Source organism: Peromyscus leucopus, chromosome 4 (assembly GCF_004664715.2).
Source record: "Peromyscus leucopus breed LL Stock chromosome 4, UCI_PerLeu_2.1, whole genome shotgun sequence".
Taxonomy (NCBI): domain Eukaryota; kingdom Metazoa; phylum Chordata; class Mammalia; order Rodentia; family Cricetidae; genus Peromyscus; species Peromyscus leucopus.
Genome location: NC_051066.1, coordinates 74,561,113 through 74,573,258, shown reverse-complemented (window position 1 = coordinate 74,573,258; position 12,146 = coordinate 74,561,113). Strand labels below are relative to the sequence as shown.

At 37.3% G+C, this 12,146-nt stretch overlaps 1 pseudogene; it reads right to left on the bottom strand.

Moving 5' to 3' along the window:
- Nucleotides 1–10,989: 10,989 nt before the first annotated feature.
- LOC114698950 lies at nucleotides 10,990–11,690 on the bottom strand (annotated as a pseudogene).
- Between the last annotated feature and the right edge of the window lie 456 nt (nucleotides 11,691–12,146).

Here is a 12,146-nt window from a genome sequence, read left to right as displayed (position 1 = left end):
AGTTCATGAGTTCCCACTAGTATGTTTTGGTTTTCTCTGTAGTTTTCCCTATCATGATCTTGATGTTCCTTGCTTGTAGAATCCCTCTTCTCTCTCTCCAACTGGACTCCTGGAACTCAGCCTGGTGCTTGGCTGTGGATCTCTGCATCTATTTCCATTAGTTACTGGATGAAGGCTCTATAATGACAGGGTACTCACTGATCTGATTACTGGGGTTCATGCACCCTCTCCACTATTGCTAGTAGTCTAAGCTAGGGTCATCCTTGTGGATTCCTGGGAACTTCCCTAGCACCCAGTCTCTCCCTGTCCCCATGATGTTTCCCTTTATCATTGTATCTCCCTCACTGCTCCCCAACTCCATCCCTGCTACAGGTCTACCATCCTGTTCCCTCATGTTCTCATCCCTCATTCCCCACCCTGCATTGCCCCCTCCCCATCATCCTCCATTTACTCATGGATACCTCTTCTATTTCCCCTTCTGAAGGTGGTCCATATGTACTTCTTGGGATCTTCCTTGTTATTTAGCTTCTTTGGAGGTGTGGGTTGTAGTCTTATTATCCTTTGCTTTACATCTAGTATCCACTTATGAGTGAGTACATGGCATGTTTGTCTTTCTGAGTTTGGGTTACCTCACTTAGGATGATATTTAGTTGTCCCCAAACTGGAAGATGTAAAATAATCATATGTGATACAGTAATTAATTATGGACTGGTCTGCCTAACACAAGCTTTCTTCACCTACCTTAGTCATTTGCTAGAAAGTGAGACCATAGCAAATTATTGGTGATGTCCTTGATTTTTCTGTTTTCTGACTTTATGACTGCTGTGTGAGAGATACCAACATGAATTTGGCCATACTCTGAGAACTTCTCAAAGGAAATTTTACTTATCTTCATAGTACACAGAAAAGGAAGGGAAGAAAATTGACACTCAGTAGAGGAACTAACTGGTAAGATAAATGGGATTTTGTGCCTTTCATTCATTAGTAATCAGTAACCATTATTAATGTCCCAAGGATGGAATAATTGAGAATAAAGTTGTTCTCTTTCATAATGGTCCTACTTATGACAAGAAAGAGAAGACCATATGGCAGAGAGCCATTTTTGACTGGTTAGGCAGTATCATTAGGCAATGAAAAGCTGTTTAAAAACAGTTTCATATGAGGGATGTATATCATAAATTTCCAACAAGATCTGAGAGTTAAATAGAAAGTCATATAGCTATGTTAGACAAAAATGTTGCACAGGATTCTCTGGAAATACTAAGGACAATGATAATCCTGGGGAAGAAACATTTAAGAATTGGTGTTCAGGTTTCCTTATATATGGGAGATAAGTAATGTTTTTTTCTAAACATGTGTAAAGGTTTATGACTTGGTTCTCTATAACAAAATACAATCAAGCAAGAAAGAAACCATACACACTGATTTGATATAGAAATTTATAACATGGGAACCGTCTGAAATTACTCAAATAATTGGACCAGTATTTTTATGAACAGTCATACAGAGATATAAGTACAGGACAACATAATTAATCTAATGGTATTGAACTAGATCTGATTCAGTAAGGATTCCTATGTCACATTTTTTTCCCTTGGGATATTTGTGATTTCAATAATTAAAATATTTACCCCTCCCTGGACATTGGGATGATACATATAGAATGAGACTTAGGATCATGAGACATAGAATCTGCATTCAGGGGATAGTAATTGAATTTCAAAGTAAATGGGAGAAAGAGTCCTTTCCATTTCTGCTTAGTGTATTTCATGGTATCATGACCTAATATCTAACACACTTGTCAGTTTTAATGCTCTTTAAATACACCAATTGTTCTGTGATTATTTTGGTTTAATATGCACTTTAATAATTCCATTGGCAAATAAGTCTATTGAAGTCTTAGGGAGTTTTCAGTTTTGTAATATTGCCTCTTGTTACATCTAAATGATGATCACTTTTCAAGCAACACCATTTCATGATCAAAGTCCTATGCATCTATTGACACATCAGATATTCCTCTACATATTAAAAGGAAGTTCATAGCCAACATCATATATATATATATATATATATATATATATATATATATCCATAAAAATAGTCAAATGGATTTATCCTACAATGGGTAAAAATACCATATTAGGCACTATAAGATATCAATTTTTAAGAGAGAGAGAGAGAGAGAGAGAGAGAGAGAGAGAGAGAGAAGAAACAGTGGCTGAATTGGGTAACTTCTTTTTCAGTTGTTGACCAGTCAATTCTCCTAGCCCACCATAGATAATTTGCTATAGCTAATGTTTTTGGTTACCCTGTATAACTTGAGTGTAAGATCACATTGCTGAAAGCAGCACATTATTGAATCATGTAGGACATAGAGACATCATGCAGGTACTGACTTGGAAACTTCATCCTTATTGACCACCTTTCATTGTGTTAGATGTTCTTCATACTACAGTAAAATTTGTAACCAACCTTACCCTACCATGAACTTCATGAAATACAATAATTACTGGCCTTGCAAGACATAAACACTAGTATGATAACAATGGTGTGAATATCCTTATTTCTTTCTTTCTTTCTTTATTTATTTTTATCATTTTCTTTATTTTTTATTAAGAGATTTTTCTATTCAATTTACATACATTAGAATCACCAATCACTCTCTGATTTAAATAAAGTATCACTACACAGGATGCAACCCATATATTAAAGCAACCCTGAATGACTTATCATTACTCTTGTAGATTAATATATCTCTCAGTCCTCATCAGTGAAATTTCTATTTGTAGTAGGTGGTGATTCACACAGAGACTCACAACTGCACAAGGTACATAGAATAAGAGAATGAGGAGTATTCAGCCTCCAATAGAATGTGTATGACATCCATCCTCCATGAAAGGCTCAGTGGTCATTGTGGAAGGGTTAGTAGAGTACGAGAATGTGTATGACTACAAGTAGATAGTGTTTTCTGGATACACTAGGGCTACTTCACATATGAAATTATAACAGTTGTAGCAGCATGTGTAAGACCTGTATAAGGTCAAGCCAGGCTACATCTTTAGAAGGGAGTGGAGCTGAGAGACCCATCTGTATCAGATGAGTTATTGGCAATTCTCAAATTCTGGAAGAGGAAATGTCGATTTTCTCTAAGAGCAGCCTTTGTTAATGCTCCAATGAAGGTCCAACAATATTTGTGCAGTCCAAATTAGTCTTAATGAAACCAATAACAAAAGGAACACAACATTGGGTGGGTAGAGAAGACAACATAGATAAAGGAAAAGTTGGGGCAGGGAGAACAAATATGATCAAAACTTGAACAAAATTCTCATAGAACTAATACATTATTACAAAAAATAATGTGAAAAACAGCAAAACTCAAAATATTCAGTTCAGTAAACCTTTGCTGTAGGTAATAGCTGCTAGCTTACACCCTTTCAATATGTCAATGTGAAATCTTACACATGAACCAGTAAATTATTTGTATATATTTAATAATCAATTTTACAAATAAAACATTAACCACAAAGTTTTGAGAAGTCATTTCATTTTCAGCATTTTTAAACAAATCTCTCCTTCTTCCCTGTACTTTTTTCCTTGTAAGTTTCTGTTTCTCTATGAAAATAATCATTCAACTCTTCTAGGATGCCTAGATCTTTAAAGAACTATGTATAGTCAATTTTCATCCCAATTCTAAGCATGTCTAAATTTATTCAATTATATTTTCTCATTCTTAACACATATTTTTGAAATTTCACTTTTATAATATTTTAAATGAATTATTTTCTTGGTACATATCTGAAACAGAGTCCTAAAAATGGCAGCTCTTTGGCCAATAAAATAATACAGGCCATGAGATGATAGGTAAAATAAAGCCTGATAAGGCCCAAGAGCCAGTTGCCGAGACTCACTGAAATCAATCTGTACTAACAAAGGACATCTGTGTGACTCTACATATTCTGAATTAGGTGGAAAAATATTGTTTGCCTCTTTTAACTGTAATTATACTATTTAGAGTTCCATTCACTTGACAGAAATTGAAAGAGAAACCTGCAGTTATGCCTTGAGACATACTAGCCAAAAGTTTGAGAAAAATATGATAAATAACAATAATACTAAATGTGAATGGGCTATTAAAATTCAGTGATTCAAGACAGAGGTAAAGAAATGCATCATTTCTTCTATAAATTGATGCATGACATGGTTTGTACATGACTGTCTTGCCTTTTCTTTCATATTCCCATCTTTGTTTTTGATGTTCCTAAAATACAAGTTCACTACTTCAAACAACTCATGATTTTGTCTCATCCCCCCTCCCCACCCCCACATCTTCACTTATGCTGCTCTCACACTGTTGCCTGTAGACATAGTGAATTTTTAAATTCTTGCTAGCTTCTCATCTCCTTTTCTTCCAGCTACAGACCATGTTCAGATCATTGTGCATTTCTTCCAATTGGAAGAAGCTATTCAATGAGTTCTAAGCCATGGAAAGTGGTAAGATTGTTAAAATCTAATAGGTATGGAAGGGTTATACAAATATAGATTTTAATCATTTAATTCTGCCCCATACATTTTGAAAAAAATGCCCTAATTACTTAATGTTGACTAAATGGTGCTTATAATTGACAGTTGTATAAACTAGGATTTGTTAGGAAGTATGTGAAGTTCAGTAAAATCAGTTCAACTTGGAATATATAGACAAGTCATAAACAGCATCTTTGAACAATTCGCCAGACCATCAGAGATGATGCACATATGAGATATTTTAATTTTCAGACACTAGGATTTGGTAGTAGCCTCATCCTACAGTCAATTACTTCCTGTTTTTCCTATACATTGCAACCTATTTTCTAATGGAATTTTATCTAAGCATAGGGAAAAATGAAATCATGGCATTTTCAGAAAAATGGATGGCATTAAAAATTTTTATGACAAGTGAAATACAATTACTGCATTTTTCTTTCATGTGAGGAACTTAACTTTCAATTTCTGTCTCTGATCTCTCTATCTTCCGTGTGTGTGTGTGTGTGTGTGTGTGTGTGTGTGTGTTTAGAAGATGATGGAAGAACTGATACTTAGGGACACAAAAGAGAGGGCAATTAATAGAATATAGGTGGCATGAGAACTGAACTGTTGACTGTGTGGGAAGAGGGGAAGGGTCAATAAGAGGTGAGCATAGCCAGGGCAGGGAGAAGTGGGGAAGAGGCTCAATCATACCACAAGAGCACTTGCTCAGCTATGTTCATATCAGCATTGTTTGTAATAGCCAAAACCTGGAAACAACCTAGATGCCCTTCAACTGAAGAATGGATAAATAAATTGTGGCACATATACACAATGGAATACTATTCAGCAGAGAAAAACAATGACATCATGAGGTTTGCAGGCAAATGGATGGATCTAGAAATAAATCATCCTGAGTGAGGTAACCCAGACTCAGAAAGACAAATATGGTATGCACTCACTCATAGGAGGATACTAGAGGTAGAACAATGATGACTGGACTGCTACTCATATCACCAGGGAGGCTACCTGGAAAACAGGACCCCAAGAAAGACACGAGGATCACCCAGTGACGGAGAAATGGTTGAGATCTACATGAACAACCTGGACATGAGTGGGAGTAATGAAGGGAGAGGGTCAAAGGAAAGAGAGCCTGTGGGAGCGGGAGATCCCAGCTGGATCAAGAACAGAGAGGGAGAACAAGGAATATGAGACCATGGTAAATGAAGACCACATGAGAAAAGGAAGAAACAAAGTGATAAAGAGGCCCACAGAAATCCACAAAGATACCTCCACAATAGACTGCTGGCAATGGTCGAGAGACAGCCAGAACTGACCTACTCTGGTGATGGGATGGCCAAACACCCTAATTAATAGCCATACCAGAAACCCCATCCAAGGACTGAGGAATCTGGATGCAGAGATCCACAGCTAGGCCCCAGGTAGAGTGCCGGGAGTCTAATTAGCGAGAAAGAGGAGGGTTTATATGAGGGAGAATTGTTGAAACCAAGGTTGGATAAAGCACAGGGACAAATAGCCAAACGAATGGAAACACATGAACTATGAACCAAAGGCTGAGGGGCCCCCATCTGGATCAGGCCCTCTGAATAGGTGAGACAGTTGATTGGCTTGACCTGTTTGGGAGGCATCTAAGCAGTGGTACGAGGTCCTTTGCTCATTGCATGAGTTGGCTGTTTGAAACCTTGGACTTATGCAGGGACGCTTGGCTCAGTCTGGGAAGAGGGGACTGGACCTGCCTGGACTGAGTCTACCAGGTTGATCTTAGTCCTCGGGGGAGGCTTTGCCCTGGAGGAGGTGGGAATGGGGGGTGAGCTGGGTGGAAGGGGGGAGCGCATGACGGGGAGAACAAGGGAATCCGTGGCTGATATGTAGAACTGAATGGTATTGTAAAATAAAATAAAAGGAAAAAAATGAAAAAAAAAAAAAAGAATACATACTAGCTGCCTAAAGATTCGAACAATGTAGAGGGAGGAACCTCATGAAGCCTCACTCCAGACAAAGACAGAAAAATCAAGATGGCTGAAAGGAGAAGAAGTTTTCTCGAATGATGAGCCCCTTAATTAGTAATTCAGGGCTGACCAAATGGTCAGCCCTGAATTCATATACATACAAGTAATACTAAACCAAATCATCTGGTTATATTTATGTGTTTGTACAACAATAATACATATATTTTTAAACCAGCTATAAATTTGAGAGGGAGAACAGGGACATGGAAGGGGTTGGGAGAAAAAAAAATGAAGGTAGAGAATGGTGCAATTACATTTCAATTTTAAAACTGAAAATATTAAATTAAAAGAATAATGTATATTGATACATATGTATGTATGAAAATGCCACATTGGAGTCTATTGCATTGTTTATTACCTTGAAAATTTGCTGTACAATGATGAAAACCATATTTCTTTTCTCTTATTATTTTTAAAACTTTGTTGGCTGTTAGGAGCTTGTTCTTCAATTCCTTGCAAACTCATTTTTCTTTGATAGAAGATACACAGTAATGCCTTACCACTCCATATGATCCATAGTGAACTTACTCCTACTGAGGGATAACGTATTCTCACCAGTCAAACAAAACAACATATACACAATGATTAACCTAGATTTGCATTAGTGACTAATTCTAAATGCTGAAATAATTTCTAGCTTACTATCTTTAAATGCAGTTTTTTTTTTCTAATTACAGAGAGGAAAAGGGATGCTTATTTAGGTGGGAGTTGAGGTGGGAAGGATCTGAGAAGAGTTGTGGAAGGGGAACTATAATGAGAATATATTAAATGAACTTATCTATTTTCAACTAAATAATAGAAAAAAGAGAAAAATATATTTTCTTCCTACTATATAGTTTTTACAACTTGAAACTAAAACAGTTGTAGAGGTATGAATTGTATTTTTTGACATCATAAAAATAACCTTTCTTTTTAAATCAGAGGCAGAATAAAAGGCAGTTAAACCACAGGAAACCATGGGTTTCTAGGTAATTGAGTAAAATAGCTTATTACACAAAATCATCATAACATTATACACCAACCATTTCCATTTTCATATTTTCTGTTACAGTTTAATGAATTTTCTTTTCCTAAGGTCACTTTAAAAGTGGTTTACCTGTAATTTTAACCTAAAGCAGTATTACTGGGATGCTGTGGTGATTTATCCCTTAATAAAGTATTCCAGAAAAAGAGGCAAGGGGATCTTTGTAAGTTCCAAGCCAGCCAGAGGTATGTAGTGAGAACCCTCCTTTTGCCCACCCGCCATACACACACACACACACACACACACACACACACACACACACACACACACACATATATATACAGATACTTCTTACATATTCCTAATAGTGGTATTAGTAAAAGTCAATGCTGTTACAGGCTTTCAACTAGATTACATGGCATAACCAGATAATTATCCCTTTCTATTTGTAGTCTTACATCCAGAATCTCTCTCTCTCTCTCTTCTCTCTCTCTCTCTCTCTTCTCTCTCTCTCTCTCTCTCTCTCTCTCTCTTGTATAAGTGATGGCTTTATTTAAATTGGTGGTAATAAATTCTTATGTAATCTAGCTTAACAAAATAAGTACTTAATAATTTTTTGGGAGTTCATAGAGATCTTTGGCTCTAGTGGGGTCAGCACGCAGTCAGGGAAAGAAAGGAGACATTCTAACAATGTCAGAAAAGAGACAGGTACCCAAGCAAACAGCCAAATCTCCTAGCACTGCCTGAGGCATTTCTAGCATGTTAGCAGCAGCTAGAGCCATGACACATTTTTAATCTGGTTAAAAATAGCAGGATGGCCTTGCTAACATTCTGCCACTTCATGTTTGAAGAGTCCATTTTGGGTCTTGAAGCATTATAGCTTGCTAGAAAACCATAAGAAAAAAAGTAAAAGTTCTACTATCATAATATAATAGAGAAAAAAATTTTCCTTTGGGAAAATAGAATTAAAATTGACATTTTATATTTGAGAAAACAAAATATTATTACACAAAGAATAATTCACAGTCTATTTCATGCTCAGATGTTTCTGGTAGTTGAAGTTGATTTCCACCATAGTCTTGATAAAGCTGTGAATGATGTTTTCTCATTACCTGTCACCTCAGGGACAAGGCTCTTTAGAGCTTGACAGACTATACCCTCTCATTATCAACTTGGGTTGGTGTCTCTTCTTTTTCTGGCCTTTGTCCCAAACAACAAGGGCATCATTCTTGACTGACACTGATGCTGGCAGGCACCTTGTTCCCAAGGACAGTACCCACTGCTCTTTGGCTATGACTAATGCCCAGGGCTTTCTTCTAACAGGAGGAAAATATTGTAAGAGAAAATGCTGACAATTGCTGGAGTGGAATAAATAGTGGTGGTATAATGCCAACCAAATGTACTTATGTGGAATGGCATCACTACAACTTTCTGTCAGACTTCCTCCTGCTTTTGAAATAAATCACTGCACTTTGCATCTTAAATTTTCATATTTGGACCTTTGATGTCTTCCCTCAAATACAAGATGATTTACTGAACTTTGATTGAACATTTATTAAACTGTATTATAACAAAGCACTTGGCAATTTATGACTCCACTTCTCAGGAACTGTGCCAGGGAGCCTGGTTATCAAAATTCCTTATATTACCTGTTCAGAAAGACAAACACGAGGTTGTCCAACATGAACTGTATCTCTAGGAATCTCCCTCTAACCATGGAGAGCTATGAAGAATGATACCATCTTATCTGTAGGAAAAAAGAGGGAACTGCCATTATGTAAAGTACAATTAGCCAGATTCTTGAAGATAAACATTGCATATTTTCTTTCATATGTGGAAATTTAAATTTAAATAAGTGCTTCAATATAAAAGCTTTCCAAAAAGGTGATGTAGTAAAGTTTTCCTTCTTGTTACCATAGAAGAGAGAAGAAAAAGGAAAAGGCTAATGATGGAGAGACTAGTTCTTATTTTTTTAAATTTGGTTTAAAATAGATTTTTCTTTTTATATAATATATCTTGATTATGTTGATTATGGTTCACTCTTCTTCTACATCTCTCAGGTCATCCCCACTCATCCTCCCATTCAGATCCCCATTTTTGTCTTCCACTAAAAAGCAGTCTTCTAAGTGATAATAATAAAATAAAATGTAATGAGATAAAACAAAGCTAACACATCAGAATAGTACAAAATAAAAAAAAGGAAAGAAAATAATCTAAGAAAAGTCACAAGAAATTGATATGAATTCAGAGACCCACCCATTCACATACTCAGAAATCTTACAAAAACACTAAGGAAAACATAAGGGTATGTAGGGTAAAAAGGGAGAAACATATAAATAAAATTAAATTGAAATTAATTTAAAAAGCACCTGGCACAACATTATGAGATGAAGAACCTCCAAAGATGCCATTGAATCTGTTTTCTGTTGTCGATCTATTGCTGGGCATGTAGTCTACCCTTATGAGTAATTTGTTTCCTGGTGAGGTAACCCTGGAGGAAACATTTTTCATTTGCAAGTGGTTATTAATTGTAGATTACTTCTGAGTTATAGATGAGAGCACATGTCCACTTTCTCCTTTCAGCTGTTGGACCCCATTTGGTAGAAACCCATGAAAGGCTTTGTGCATGTTATGTGGCTTCACATGTGTGTCCATCCTACTGATTTAGAGGATGTCCCCTTAGTGTGCTCTATCCCCTCTATTTCTTACAGTATTTCTGCCTTCTCTTCTTCAGGGTTCCTTGAGCCCTGAGAGGAGGGATTTGATGGAGACATTCTGTTTAGGGCTGAGTGCTTCAAGATCCCCCACTCCCCGCATATTGTCTGGCTGTATGTTTCTGTATTGCTTCCCATCTGCTGCAGGAGGAAACTTCTCTGATGAAGGATGAGTAAAACACTGATCTATGAGGTTAGTAGAGTGTCACGAGGAGTCATTTTATTGATATGCACCTGTAGCAGAACAGTAGCACTTCCGTTTTCCCCTGGGTTCTTGAGCTATCTAAGAGAGACTGGTTTTCAAAAAGAGACAGAGGTAGAGCTTCTAGAATTCAGAAAAAAAAAAAAAAAGATATATCTTGATGACTGCAAAGTATGCAGATATAGCATGGCAATGTAGAGACAAGAATGAAATTATCCAAAACATCAACCCCACCCCACTCTAATGAAGAGGGCAGGTATTTCAAACCACTTAGGCCTAGGGGAGAACAGGTAGTTCTGAACACAACAGGCTATTTATAATAGCTATAGAAAAACAAACAATAAACAAAACAAAACAAAAATGTTTCTAAACTTTAAATACAGGACAAGGTTTTGTTGACTAGACAAAGGTACAAGAAGAGAGATTCATCCATGAATGGAGGGCTAGAAAGATGACTCAGCAAGTAAATATGCCTCGTTTTTAATTTTATTTTCATGTAATGAGTTTTTGATGCTTTAATGGAGTAGTATGAAGGAAGCCACCAAAGACAGCCCTTGTAGTCTAATGTCTTGAAGTCCACACCCTTTCACCTTGAATGTGTGGAAGAAGAAAGAGCAGAAGAGAAAATCACTTCCACCTGGACCACTGCTTTTCTTTATCTGATAAAGGCACATATATCACCCCCATAAGAGGCTTCATTTTGACACTGCCATCTTGTAGTTTGTCACACTGCCCCAACATTTGGTTTCCTCCTGCAGAACGGACTGGCAGTATCAATCTTCCACCAGGCTTTAACTGGTCTGTTAGTGCCTGGGGCACACTGGGGCTGGAGCTCCCACATGAATAGTTTCGTAGGGGCTTCTTCAGCATATCCCATTCTTCCATCAACCACAGCCAGCTGGATTCGTCCCGAGCTCAGAAGCATTGAATCGTCCTTTTTGACATTATTTATTTATTTATTTATTTATTTATTTATTTTGGTTTTTCGAGACAGGGTTTCTCTGTGCAGCTTTGCGCCTTTCCTGGAGCTCACTTGGTAGCCCAGGCTGGCCTCGAACTCACAGAGATCCGCCTGCCTCTGCCTCCCGAGTGCTGGGATTAAAGGCGTGCGCCACCAACGTTCCTATGACTTTTCCATTTTGTCCAACCATCCGTGCAAAACACACGGTGAGGATTCCGCTTCCGGATCCTATACTGAAGGCTTTAACACCTTCGTGCAACTGGTCAAACAGAAGCCCTAATGCATATGATTGCATGTGAGGAGCACTAATTGTAGCTTAGAAACCCGCTTCTGCCTCTGAAGCAGTCTTCACTGAGTGGTGGTAACAAATGCCTTGGGGTTTGGAAGCTCCCCAGGATCTTCTCGCTGACTGTCACAGTGCTTCAAAAGAAGACATGGCAGCTGACCCACAGAAACCTGAGGCACTTCTAAGCCTAAAAGGTGCCCACTGCCAAGGCTAAGCAGCTCAGCAAAATCTGCTTCAGGACAAGGAGTTAAATACAGAACTTTCTAAAGACAAAGGAAAGCCAAAGCATCGGGACCAGTAAAACAGAAAAGTGAATAATGACTTACTTATTCCCTTTAAATACTGATTTGAAAAAATCAATGCTAATATGCAAATTCAAAATAAGGATCCTCAAACTTAGCACTCAACTAAAACTCTTAATTTTTCTATGAAGTTTTGGTTTTCCTTAAAAAAAAATCCCCAAACTTCTTCATTCACAAAATATATTTG